This window comes from Vicia villosa, linkage group LG5 (assembly GCF_029867415.1).
Source record: "Vicia villosa cultivar HV-30 ecotype Madison, WI linkage group LG5, Vvil1.0, whole genome shotgun sequence".
Classification (NCBI taxonomy): domain Eukaryota; kingdom Viridiplantae; phylum Streptophyta; class Magnoliopsida; order Fabales; family Fabaceae; genus Vicia; species Vicia villosa.
This window is the reverse complement of record NC_081184.1, coordinates 146,928,573-146,938,031: the sequence shown is the minus strand read 5'-3', so window position 1 is coordinate 146,938,031 and position 9,459 is coordinate 146,928,573. Positions and strand designations below refer to the sequence as shown.

Sequence of the window (9,459 nt, the reverse complement as noted above, 5' to 3'; positions counted from 1 at the left end):
ATATATGCAGGTTATGGTACATGCGTTTATCCGTGATATTATTATCAAAATGGAGTACACCTACTACTTATAGAATTAGTAAATTTCATTAAAGTTGAAATGTAATTTGTTTATAGACATGGTGCGTAGCTAAAAGGATTTGTTTGAGTTTTTTTACCTTTCCCGGCTCCATAGACTCCACTTTATCTCCGACTACCATGAGAATCATAAGAAGGATCTGTTTGATTTTTTTTACCTTTCCCGGCTCCATAGACTCCACTTTATCTCCGACTACCATGAGAATCATAAGAAGGATCTGTTTGAGTTTTTTTACCTTTCCCGACTCTTCATTGCTTCAAATTTGTGCTTTGTGATGTAAATTATGAATTTGTGCTTTGAGATGTAAATTATGAATTCACTCACACTATTTATATATATGAGAAGTCATCACTTTGTGATTTAATTTTTTCTTGCGTGTGAAACTTTGGTTTTACCATTTTAAAATATTACACAGAATTATATTTAAAAAAAAAGAAGAGAGTCATTAGACCATATAAATAAGTAAATTAAGCTACAACTATTTCTTAAAACAAAATCTATATCTATTAATATATATTTAGGAAAAAATAATTTTGAACAATTAATGTTACAGATTTATATGATATTTTCCCCCTCTTGATCCATGGATTACTCAAACTTCATCTGCTATCACTAATGTATATGTATGTAAGAAAATAATTGACCAATTGCTACTGTTACATTTTGATATCTTGACGCTTAATTGCTACTGTTACTGTAAGAAAATAATGTGTATATATAAGTTTTTCAACTAAAAATAAATAAAATACAATAATTTTTCATGAATTATTTCTTACTTTTTCTAATCTTGTATTAACTCGTAATTCTTACAATCCGTTATAATCCGGTCGACAATAATCTGAAACCAAAAAAACAAAACATTAGCAGAAAACAACATTGAACATCATCGCGTGACGGGATCTAATCAATGAATAAGAATGAGTGAATGTTTGAGATACGGTTGATAATAGATTCAATGAGACGACAATGAACTTGATTAATATTTTACAATTCTAATTATCGTTTTGAAATATTGATAAAATGTGAAATATTGATCATTTTGAATAGTATCATAAGTAATTCAAATTCGATAGAAAATTGCGTGCCTCATATAGCCGTTTAGGCTATGTTTGGATTGATGGACTAGAACGAAGCGGAACGGAGTGGAACATGATGGAATGGAGTGGAGCGGAGTAGAATGGTATTGAGACTCCATTCCATTATTTGTATATATTTTATAGTTTGATGGAGCGGAATAGAATATTTTAGTTCATTCCATTGCATACACCCCAAATTGAGTGGAATGAATATTGAAGGATATGATGGAATAGGATGGAATGGATTCTATCATATTCCATTCCACTCCATCCACTATTTATAAATCCAAACAATGGAATCTAATCAAATACCACTCTACTCCATTATATTCTATCACATTCCATCAATCCAAACATACTCTTAATCTATGTACAAGCTGAACTTGGTGCTCCGAGTACTTGCAGAAGAAGACGTGCTGTAAGGACCGTCGTTACGAAGAGACTCTATAAATGGTATCCATGCTAATTTTAATATTAATTTATTTATTTTGTTCAAGATTTTTGTTTTTAAAGTTAAAACGCTTTGCGCGACAACGAAATCATTTAGATACTGGTCAATAGCACTATCGTGTGAGACCCGGTATCCGATCAGAAAATTTAGATTTTGAATTTCTAAAAACAACGACAACGCTTTAGTAAGTAATTAAGATGTATTTATTTTCAAAACCTATTTCGATATTGTATTTTGTGGAGCGACAACATGATATTTATGGTTTCGAAACATGACACAGACTGCGCTAAAGTGAGCACTGTTTTAAATCAATATCTCCTTCGAAAATTAGTTTAAACCAAAAACGAAAGTGTCATTATTTATGAGTCCTAGACAAACACCGGAAATTACATTCCTGTGTCTCGTTTTTATTAATATTTTCTTAAAATCAATTTATTCCCCGTTCTTTTTTACCTTCTCAAAACAAAGAAAACCAGATTAGCCTTAGATTTACATACCAATATTAAATAGCGGTAGTTTGACTAGTCCATGTAGGTTCAATACCTTTTAAAACTATAATAGATTTCGTGCACTTGTGGATCATCCACATCAAGTTTTTGGCACCGTTGTCGAGGTGTAATTTAGTCAATATCGTAACTCCGTTGTTGCATCATAGAGACCAAGGCAAAACTATTCCCTTTCCCTAATCGTCTGTTATATACCGAATACTCGCAACTCAGGGGACGATCTTTTACAACCGATTAACGCAATAGAGCGTTTTGTTTACCTTAAACGCCGAAATAGACAATTTCACTTAGAATATAATATCCCAAAAATGGCTTCAAACAACAACCGTCCTCTCAAGGACTACGAGGTCCCATCACAAGAGGATCCTCACACAATCATTTTTCCTTCTGCCATTACGGAAAATAACTTCGAATTAAAACCCTCTCTGGTGCAAATAGTGCAACATAACTAATTCTCTGGTAACCCCACAGAGGATCCTAACTTGCATCTATCGTTATTTATACAATATGAAGACACATTAAAGAATAACGGTGCTAACCCATAAGCCATTGGACTTTGTATTTTTCCATCTCCATAAGGGACAGAGCGAGAGCCTGACTACAATCCCTACCTTCAGGCTCCATTACTACATTAAACGAACTAAAGAAAGCTTTCCTAACACGATATTTCCCTCCAAGCAAGACCGATATGCTAAAAATCCAGGTAGACGAGTTTAGACAGAAAGAAGGCGAGTCATTTTTCGAGGCTTGGGAGAGATATAAGGATATGATGAGACTTTGTCCACATCACGGTTTAGAACAATGATTAATTATCCATACTGATCGGTAAAATAGCAAGTGTACTATTTTGCCTCTGTAGTAATAATAGGGAAATTCCCCGAATGTCGATCTCAAGGACTGCGTAGTAATATCGAGTTCAAATTGTAGTTCAATTAAACAAAAACTAATATTGGGGTTTTGTTTGCAAATTGTCACTAAACAATAATTAAAATAAGCAGAAAAGTAAATTGGCTTTTTGACAAATATGAGTATTATGCTAGGGGTATAGTGTGTGATTGTTCCTGTAATAACCTTGGATTTAGATCTCTTCAACAAGTTCATAACCTTTAATTACCGCCCTTTAGATTATTTTCCCCTAAGTCCTTAGTGGGAAAACCTTTGAACATTCATCCTAACTCCTAAGTCCTTAGAGAATTATGATGAAATCAAGCCTTTATTTTATCAAGAGTTAACCGGTAACTATAGGGTATCCCTAGTCCTAGGTGATATCTACTATAGTCTAATCGTACAAAAACCTTAACAACCGCTGTCCAGCTGGTTGTTAACCGTAAATCAATCTTGTTGGTCCGACAAAGAAAGCATAAAAACCTTGTACAATTAAATTAAATAAGAAAACAAATCTATTGATGAACTCAGGAATTCAAAATCATTACAGAGTCAAATCAGGGACACCCCCTAGCATTGGGGTTTAGTTACTCATATTGTTCAAAGAAAACAAATTATAAAATAGATACATTACAAGAATTAAGATGAAAGTTGATCTTCAATCGCTTCCGTTCATGAAGACCTTCTTCTCTCCCAAACCCTTGTTTTCTCCAATCTTCAATCGTGTCTTCTCTTCGCCAAAAAGTCCCCTAATTCATCGTTAAAACTCTTCTAAATAGTGCAGACTCACTTAGGTTGGTTGGAAGTACCCAAAATGCCCCTTGGGTCAACACTTAATAAAAAATCACAAAAATCAGCAAAATCAGCGTTTTAGCCAACACTGGCCGTGTCAGGCAACACGGGTGGCCGTGTTGGCCTCCTGAACTTAATTTTTCAAAATCACACTCAGCACTGCTAACACGGGTGGCCGTGTTAGGTAACACGGGCCGTGTTGGTCCTTAACTTCAGAATTTGGATTTGCGTTCTTCATGAAAGTTGTAGCCCTTTTCGTTAGCGAAATTTTGCCACCGGAACCGCGTCATTCCGAGTTACGAAACTCCAGTTATGATCAAAATACTACACGCCTGTCACGATGAGAAACATGCTGAAAATTTCTAGATCTCACACTTGCTAACACGAGCCGTGTCAGCCCCATGAATTTCATCTCTTTTGCATTTTCTTGGTCACGCTTCATCCTAATACGGCCAGTTTTAGGTGACACAGGTGGTCGTGTCAGACCTCATATAGCTTGATTTTTCACTTCCTTCGAAACTCTCCTTTTTGTACTTTTTCGCATTGATTTGTCTCGATTTATTCCTTTGAACCTGCAAACAATAAAATACACAACCATAGCATAAAATGTAGAAGAATGAAGTAAAACACTTGACAATATAAAGCAAAGACGACTAAAATCAACGGTAAATAAACGTGTAAAAACCACTGATCAAACTCCCCCAAACTTAAACCGTTGCTTGACCTCAAGCGACAATTACAAAAATTAATGAACTTCAAAGCACACGGTGTTCATACGTGAGATATCCGTCTGTATTGATCAAGAAACAGTTGGTTAAAATTTCACATGACGCGACGAGTTTCTGTTACCACATTAAACCTCAAGCTCCCGTTTCGGATACCTCTCCAACTATGCTTTGCACTTAAGTCTTTTTCCGATTTTCCTCCTCTTTCATTCGGACAATCATATTAAGGCACTGCATTTCTTATAATAATCATCACCTGCATGAGACGAATCGAGGCTTCTTATTTTCTTTTCTTGGCACCAAACTAGCAGCATTGGCTACTTTTTATTACCGATGAAATTTTCAAACTTTGCAGTTATATATTGTCCTTTTGGACGACGTTTGGGGATCAATCTCCTTTGGGCTGAATAACCGGGTGAGGGTTACCCAACTTAGCGAGCCGATTGCCTTTTACCGCCTTTTCATCATTTGGTGCCAACTTTATATCTCTTTTTTTTTTCAACCAGTCATCATGCAAGTGAATCTGAATTATGCCAGACTGTATCAATAAACTACTCAAGAAGTACTTCTCAGGAGACAAGTACTATGGTGCAAATCTACACGTTAAACTCGTATCGCTTTTAGGGAATCAAGGGTGTTTAAACAAACCTCTTCTTGTCACATTATTCCGAACTTCATGTCCTCAAACAATCCTCGCTTCATCTCTATATACTATTCTCGATCGCTCTTTAGGATCAAAGTTCTTCGACAAAAATTAAAATTTCGGTCAAAATTTGGGAAGAACTCAATGTTTGGTTTTACACATCATAACAAAAACATAAAAAGAAAAATGCAAGAGTAAATCCTCCCCCAAACTTGAACTAAACATTGGCCCCAATGTTTCAGAACAAGCCCGAGAGGGGTGACTCACAGAGGGTAGTGCAACTCTAACTGCAGCTTCCTAGCATTCACCAGAAAGTCCCCCTTTTTATTTCCTGAAACAAAAACAAGCAAACACAAAAAGAAAACTAAGTTGTTAAAAGCATGGGTTGCCTCCCACGAAGCGCTTCGTTTAACGTCGCATGGCTCGACGATCCATTCCCCTTGTTAGGGTGGCATATATGACACAAAGAACACATCATCTTTTTTCTTTCTTTTGTTTGGTAGCAATCCCATGAACTTAAAGTACCGATGATGTTGCTCCCAAATCCTTTTCAGCTTGATTTTATTGAACAAGGCATAAATGTCTTCCAATACTTTGTCAATTTCTTGTCTTTCATCTGCCTTGTTGTAAAAATAGTTTTTGGGGATACTCTTTTGTTGAAAATTTTCTTGTTGGATGTCCACATCTTCACAAATTGTTAAATTTATGGTTTTATCCAAAACTCGATCATCTTCAAGTTTCCTTATTTCTTCTTCCCCATATTTCTTTTTTACCTCAAATTCTTCTATTCTTACTGCATCCTCTTCATCTGATGTTAAGCATTTTTCTTCTGGTTCCACATACTCTTCTTCCAATTGTAACTTTCTCCAAATAAACCTATCTGGATAAAAGTTAGCTTCCTTACATTCATTCATAAGGATTCTTACCTCCCTCTTATATGCTTTGAAAATTTTAGTCGCCTCTTCCAAGGTGACTCCTGAATCAGGCGACCAACATGCAGGAGATACAGGTGGCAATGTATCAAAACAATACATAGCTACAAAACTCAGACAATTTGTTAGTAGCAAAGTATAGAAGAATTCATGAAGCAAAAATAATCAACCTTTTTTTTTCTTTTTTTTTATAATAAAATCAAATTCAAATAAACAAAAACTTAAAACAAAATTTTAGCTGACGAGCAACAAAATTTCAATTGAACTAAAATTAAAACTCTATATTTTGGCAGTCCCCGGCAACGGCGCCAAAAACTTGATCGGTAAAATAGCAAGTGTACTATTTTGCCTCTGTAGTAATAATAGGGAAATTCCCCGAATGTCGATCTCAAGGACTGCGTAGTAATATCGAGTTCAAATTGTAGTTCAATTAAACAAAAACTAATATTGGGGTTTTGTTTGCAAATTGTCACTAAACAATAATTAAAATAAGCAGAAAAGTAAATTGGCTTTTTGACAAATATGAGTATTATGCTAGGGGTATAGTGTGTGATTGTTCCTGTAATAACCTTGGATTTAGATCTCTTCAACAAGTTCATAACCTTTAATTACCGCCCTTTAGATTATTTTCCCCTAAGTCCTTAGTGGGAAAACCTTTGAACATTCATCCTAACTCCTAAGTCCTTAGAGAATTATGATGAAATCAAGCCTTTATTTTATCAAGAGTTAACCGGTAACTATAGGGTATCCCTAGTCCTAGGTGATATCTACTATAGTCTAATCGTACAAAAACCTTAACAACCGCTGTCCAGCTGGTTGTTAACCGTAAATCAATCTTGTTGGTCCGACAAAGAAAGCATAAAAACCTTGTACAATTAAATTAAATAAGAAAACAAATCTATTGATGAACTCAGGAATTCAAAATCATTACAGAGTCAAATCAGGGACACCCCCTAGCATTGGGGTTTAGTTACTCATATTGTTCAAAGAAAACAAATTATAAAATAGATACATTACAAGAATTAAGATGAAAGTTGATCTTCAATCGCTTCCGTTCATGAAGACCTTCTTCTCTCCCAAACCCTTGTTTTCTCCAATCTTCAATCGTGTCTTCTCTTCGCCAAAAAGTCCCCTAATTCATCGTTAAAACTCTTCTAAATAGTGCAGACTCACTTAGGTTGGTTGGAAGTACCCAAAATGCCCCTTGGGTCAACACTTAATAAAAAATCACAAAAATCAGCAAAATCAGCGTTTTAGCCAACACTGGCCGTGTCAGGCAACACGGGTGGCCGTGTTGGCCTCCTGAACTTAATTTTTCAAAATCACACTCAGCACTGCTAACACGGGTGGCCGTGTTAGGTAACACGGGCCGTGTTGGTCCTTAACTTCAGAATTTGGATTTGCGTTCTTCATGAAAGTTGTAGCCCTTTTCGTTAGCGAAATTTTGCCACCGGAACCGCGTCATTCCGAGTTACGAAACTCCAGTTATGATCAAAATACTACACGCCTGTCACGATGAGAAACATGCTGAAAATTTCTAGATCTCACACTTGCTAACACGAGCCGTGTCAGCCCCATGAATTTCATCTCTTTTGCATTTTCTTGGTCACGCTTCATCCTAATACGGCCAGTTTTAGGTGACACAGGTGGTCGTGTCAGACCTCATATAGCTTGATTTTTCACTTCCTTCGAAACTCTCCTTTTTGTACTTTTTCGCATTGATTTGTCTCGATTTATTCCTTTGAACCTGCAAACAATAAAATACACAACCATAGCATAAAATGTAGAAGAATGAAGTAAAACACTTGACAATATAAAGCAAAGACGACTAAAATCAACGGTAAATAAACGTGTAAAAACCACTGATCACATACCTTTTACAATGGTCTTTTATACAACACAAGACTGGCCATAGACGTTGCAGCTAACTGTGCATTGATGGACAAATCCTTTTAGGAATCTTATGAGCTTATAGAAAATATGGCCCAAAACTACTATCAGTGGGGAATAGAGCGTACTTATGTAGAGAAGCCCCAACCAAAGGGCGGTATGCATGAAGTCAATGACATAAACACGTTAATGCCAAAATGGACGCCTTCACTCAAATGATCGATAATTTAACCAAAACTCCTACGACTACTGTAGCTATTGTCACTCCAAACTGTGAAGTTTATGGAGTTCTTAGACACACCATTTTCGAATGTCACCTTTTAACTGGAATCTAACCTGACCAGGTAAACTATGCTCAATAAAATCCATATTCTAACACTTACAACCTTGGCTAGAAGAACATATGAATTTCTCCTAGAAAAACAAAATATTTTGTTTGCTCCTAGCTCACCACCAACCATACCTCCAGGTTTTGAAAAAGGATCCCCCTGTTGCTCCTAATGTACCTATAAAGTCTAACCTTAAGCTAATTATAGAAAACTTCATTGCATCCCAATCTCAACAAAACAAGGAGTTTTTGAGCCAAAACGTTCATACGAGTGAACAGATCAAACAACTAGAAAATAAGATAGATGCTTTGGCCATCCATAACAAAATTCTTGAGACACAGATCTCACAAGTAGCTCAGCAACAATCAGTTAATACCGATTCTTCTGGAACCTTTCCATCCAACCTCAACCCAATCCCATGGTCCATGCAAACGCTATCACATCGGGAAGTGGGACAATGTTAGATGAACCCAAAGATCCAAGAGTAAAGGATAAACCCGAGGAGGTTACTGAAGAACATAAAGTAAGAAAACCAACAACAAACAATGAATACATAGTCATCACTAAAGATTATGTTGGAGTGAATCAACCAGGCCATTTACAATAAACGGGCAGAGGCTCAAACAGTATTACGATAATGAAATAATAGATTATTATGATAGTTGGAAACTGAATGAGCCACCTGCTAATTTTTCTGAGGAATGAATTTTAAAAGCACGTCGAGCTAACAACGTAAACCATAGTACTGCATGGAAGGCAACCCACAAATTTCTTTTCTTTCCATTTTTACATATCAAAAATAGTTAAACGGCGAGAATTAAACCTTTTTTATAAGTACTAACTTAATTTATGTTTCATTTCAGGTCACGTATATTCTCCATAGCTAACGAACGGTGCCCAGAGAATACGCTACTAAGTCATAGCTAAAATGATCATCTTGCCTACCCGATATTCAGATTTCCCTTTCCTAGTAGACTTAGGACTCAGAGATAGTGTCCGATATATGTTTAACCAGATCAGCAGGGATAGATTCTCAGTTGCAAAGCACCCAACTTACCGAAACCTAACACTGGAGTTCCTAAGTTCATTTTGTTTCTAACCTTACATAGGACAATGATGAAGCATATGCTTAGCTACTTTTAGGATTTTCGA

General features: G+C 36.0%; 1 non-coding gene across 1 annotated transcript; it reads right to left on the bottom strand.

The window, feature by feature from the left end:
- Window positions 1-2,799: 2,799 nt before the first annotated feature.
- LOC131608406 (small nucleolar RNA R71) lies at window positions 2,800-2,906 on the bottom strand. The gene has a single exon (XR_009285669.1). It is a non-coding gene; the product is annotated as a small nucleolar RNA R71 (small nucleolar RNA).
- Between the last annotated feature and the right edge of the window lie 6,553 nt (window positions 2,907-9,459).